This window comes from Tachypleus tridentatus, chromosome 3 (assembly GCF_004210375.1).
Source record: "Tachypleus tridentatus isolate NWPU-2018 chromosome 3, ASM421037v1, whole genome shotgun sequence".
NCBI classification, from domain to species: Eukaryota; Metazoa; Arthropoda; class Merostomata; order Xiphosura; family Limulidae; genus Tachypleus; species Tachypleus tridentatus.
Window position 1 is genome coordinate 19,226,047 of NC_134827.1, and position 4,952 is coordinate 19,230,998.

The window sequence follows — 4,952 nt, forward strand, 5'->3', positions numbered from 1 at the left end:
ACGTAATAGGATTATGTTTTTACCACTCCAAGAAATAAACGTTTGAAATTAAAATTTTAATTTTTTATTGATTAATTTATGGCCTTTTCGGCCACGAATATTGTAATTGCACTTTGGTCCAGGAAATAAAGTTCACTTTTATTTTTAGCGCAATGGTTATCTGCTCTCTGTTCAAACCTGGGACTCGAACCCCACAATTTAGCTTTGTATGTCTCTAGACTTTCCCAAGACCCACCGGCAGAAGTAAAATATACGTTCAGAAATCTTAAAATCAGAGGTTCGATTCCCCTTGTTTGGCTGAGCAGATAGCCCGATGTGGTTTTGTTTTAAAAGACACAAACCAAGAGAAGATAATACGCAAACAAGAAACCCTAATGGCACAGCGGTATGTTTATGAGATCATATCGCTATAAACTGGGTTTCGACACCCGTGGTGGGCAGAGCATAGATAGCCCATTGTGTAGCTTTGTGCTTAATTCCCAAAAAAAAACGTGGCCCGCGGGTTCGAATTCCCGTCACAACAAACATGCTCGCCCTTTCAGCCGGGGGGGGCATTATAATGTGACGGTCAATCCCAATATTCGTTGGTAAAAGAGTAGCCCAAGAGTTGGCGGTGGGTGGTGATGACTAGCTGCCTTCCCTCTAATCTTACACTGCTAAATTAGGGACCACTAGCGCAGATAGCCTTCGAGTAGCTTTGCGCGAAATTCCAAAAACCAAACCAAAAAAACGTAAACACGAGCTTCTCTATCATAAATGTTCTACAAATACAAGTTCTCTTATATATGTCATTGCATAAATATAAGTCCTTCCGTATAACGCATGGCGCGGCATGGCCAGGTCGTTAGGGTAATCGACTCCTAATCTGACGGTCGCAGTTTCGAATTCCCGTCTCACCAAAAATGCCTGTCCTTTCAGTCGTGGGGGAGTTATGGTCTTACGGTTAGTCACTTTATTCGTTTGTAAAAGAGTATCCCAAGAGTTGGCGGTCGGTGGTGATGACTAGCTGCGTTCTCTCTAATCTTACACTATTAAACGGGGACGGCTAGCGCAGATATCCCCTTGCGTATCTTTGCGCGAAAATTCAAAACAAACAAACAATCCTTCTATCGCAGACAGTTTTAAGTTCTTATTACCAACTAAGTCTTTGAAACTTTTAAAATGTTTAGGTGTTTCTCTCAGATTTGGTTTGAATTTTGCGCAATGCTTTACGAGGGCTATCTGCTCTAGCAGTCCTTAATTTAGCAGTGTAAGACTAGAGGGAAGACAGGAAATCAAGACCACCCAACGCAAAATCTTGGTCTATTCTTTTACCAACGAGTAGTGAGATTGATCGAATTTTATAACGCTCTCACTGCTGAAGGGGTGAGCATGTTTGGTGTGAGGGGATTCGAACCAACGACCCTCAGATTACGAGTCAAAAGCCTTAACCACCTGGCCATGCCGGGCCAGTTTTTACTAGAACAAAGATTTTCTCATTCATAAGTATCTCAAAGTTTATTTTTTCTTTGTTTCCTGCCTATGTTAGTCCCATTTAGAAATCCACCAATAGAACAAAGGATACTTCATCCTAAACTAAAATAAATTTGGATGAAATACAGAGAAAAATAAACATATCACGTTTTTTATCAAAGTGTTCGTATGCTACGTATCACAGTTTATCTCGGACGAGTCTCCGGTCTATTATGTCGCGTATCACGATTTCAATTAGTTGGACATTTTAATTTAGAAGTTAATCGAATTCCCATATTTATCCAATTTATAACGTTTGTCCACAACATTGACACACACAATTTTCTTTCTTAATACGGGCCTGGCATGGCCTAGCGCGTTAAGGCGTGCGCTTCGTATTCTGAGGGTCGAGGGTTCGCGCCCGAGTCGCGCCAAACATGCTCGCCCTTCCAGCCGTGAGGGCGTTATAATGTTACGGTCAATCCCACTATTCGTTGGTAAAAGAGTAGCCCAAGAGTTGGCGGTGGGTGGTGATGACTAGCTGCCTTCCCTCTAGTCTTACACTGCTAAATTAGGGACGGCTAGCACAGATAGCCCTCGAGTAGCTTTGTGCGAAATTTCAAAACAAACAAACAAACAAACAAACTTTCTTAATACAAATATATTTTGATCTACAAACAACAGTTCAATTTATAATAACTGTTATTACAAATAATGATTTATATACAAGTTTTACAAACTTACAGACAATACTGAGCCTTTTATCCGGTTTGGAAGCGAATGTTTTCTCGAGGAATGGATAATTCTTTGTTGATATCGGTACAGTGCACTTAACGGATAAACTCTCCCTCGCTTCTTATACGTTAGTTTTTCACAGACAAAGACACATAACGTCTTCGTAGAAATACTAGCGTCCGAAGTTAACAAATGAAGCTAAGGAGTTTTATAATGTTTGAAATCTATAAACGTTCTTGGTAAAAATCTTGTAGTTTTCCGATTAATAAGCGTTAAACACAATTATAGCTTCCAAGGCTTACAGTATACCAACTATAGCAAACCAACAATATTAGATTGTCTCTCAGAGTTTTGCGATTTATAAACTTTGAAGCGAGGTTCTCGAAAGTTAAGTTGGCAAAAATACTGGTATTTAAGAAATGCACACATAGTACACTATTGATTCCCATACTCAAGAATCTTCTATATATTTAGAGAACAGGTGGGACATTCGCAATATAATTTAACAATACAAGTTACATGAATTTCAAAATACATATTAAACTGAGAAAAACTTAGACAGTAAATCTGTTACACGTATATCCTGACATCACGATTACAGGGTTTTTTACGTATTATAAATGTGTCTTGTTATTAAACGTGCATATTACAAAGGTTAAGTTATTTTCTTTTATCTGTTAAACGTTAACGATTGATTTCTTCTGGCTGAAGGTCAAACCTAAGAACGAATAGAAACCTTTAAAGTGACTTCAATGAGTTCAAATATCAACATTAACATTGGCGTCTTTCCATTCTTAAGTATAATTTTCAGTTACAAAAATTTATAACCTGTTAGGAAATTACAGAAGTTCTGCAACATTTACTGAGTATATAAATTTTACTCATGGGAATAGTTATTTTCTTCCTGAGTCCCATTTTAACCTGTAACGTGAAAGAGACGGGAGAGAATTGGGGTGGAAGAAGTGTACCAGTAAAATGTGCGGCGGTCTTCTGCAAGTAGATGAAGAAATGGAAGACTCATCCAAAGCAGAGCAATGGAAAAATATTTAAAAATCACAAAGTATAATATCACAACTCGTGCGTTTTTACTGAATGGGCTAATTTGTTAAGACAGGCCCCACTACCCGACGGATCAGTGATTACAAGCTTGTTAAGGCAGGCCCCACTACCCGATGGATCAGTGATTACAAGCTTGTTAAGGCAGGCCCTACTACTCGATGGATCAGTGATTACAAGCTTGTTAAGGCAGACCTCACCACCCGATGGATCAGTGATTACAAGCTTGTTAAGACAGACCCCACTACCCGATGGATCAGTGATTACAAGCTTGTTAAGGCAGGCCCCACTACCCGATGGATCAGTTATTACAAGCTTGTTAAGGCAGGCCCCACTACCCGATGGATCAGTGATTACAAGCTTGTTAAGGCAGGCCCCACTTCCCGATGGATCAGTGATTACAAGCTTGTTAAGGCAGGCCCCACTTCCCGATGGATCAGTGATTACAAGCTTGTTAAGGCAGACCTCACCACCCGATGGATCAGTGATTACAAGCTTGTTAAGGCAGGCCCCACTACCCGATGGATCAGTGATTACAAGCTTGTTAAGGCAGGCCCTACTACTCGATGGATCAGTGATTACAAGCTTGTTAAGGCAGACCTCACCACCCGATGGATCAGTGATTACAAGCTTGTTAAGGCAGGCCCCACTACCCGATGGATCAGTGATTACAAGCTTGTTAAGGCAGGCCCCACTACCCGATGGATCAGTGATTACAAGCTTGTTAAGGCAGGCCCCACTTCCCGATGGATCAGTGATTACAAGCTTGTTAAGGCAGGCCCCACTTCCCGATGGATCAGTGATTACAAGCTTGTTAAGGCAGACCTCAACACCCGATGGATCAGTGATTACAAGCTTGTTAAGACAGGCCCCACTACCCGATGGATCAGTGATTACAAGCTTGTTAAGGCAGACCTTACCACCCGATGGATCAGTGTTTACAAGCTTGTTAAGGCAAGCCCCACCACCCGATGGATCAGTGATTACAAGCTTGTTAAGGCAGGTGTTAAGAGAGGCCTCCACTCAGTGATTACAAGCTTGTTAAGGCAGACCTTACCACCCGATGGATCAGTGTTTACAAGCTTGTTAAGGCAAGCCCCACCACCCGATGGATCAGTGATTACAAGCTTGTTAAGGCAGACCTTACCACCCGATGGATCAGTGTTTACAAGCTTGTTAAGGCAAGCCCCACCACCCGACGGATCAGTGATTAAATACTTTTTGAGACAGTCTCATCACACGATAAATCAGTGATTACAAATTTGTTAAGGTCATTTCTTGTTACTTTTGAAAGCCTGTTCATAAATGATTATGTATAAATTTTTAGAAACAATGCATTTAGGATTTGTGAATTGTATTTGTATATTTTTGAAAGAACGAGATATTTTGAAATAATACAATTTTTTTTTCCCTTTCCAGATGGGAAGTCTTCGTTACATTTGTTATGAAGTCACGTAACAATGGTATTTCTTAATTATTTGTTAATTTGTTAAACAAGTAAAACCGAAGAAACCACGTCGATATAGAGTAATAATGGAATACAAATTAATGTAGATCACACACATATTTCTGTCCAGTTTAGTTAAACAATCCGTTGAATACTGGAGTTACATTCCGCGGAAAACAGTTTTTATTTTCAAGTTCCCCCTAGAGGGCGAGCGCGTTTTATCATCAGGTATAAAACGAAAAGCCAGCGTATTTGCTCTTCC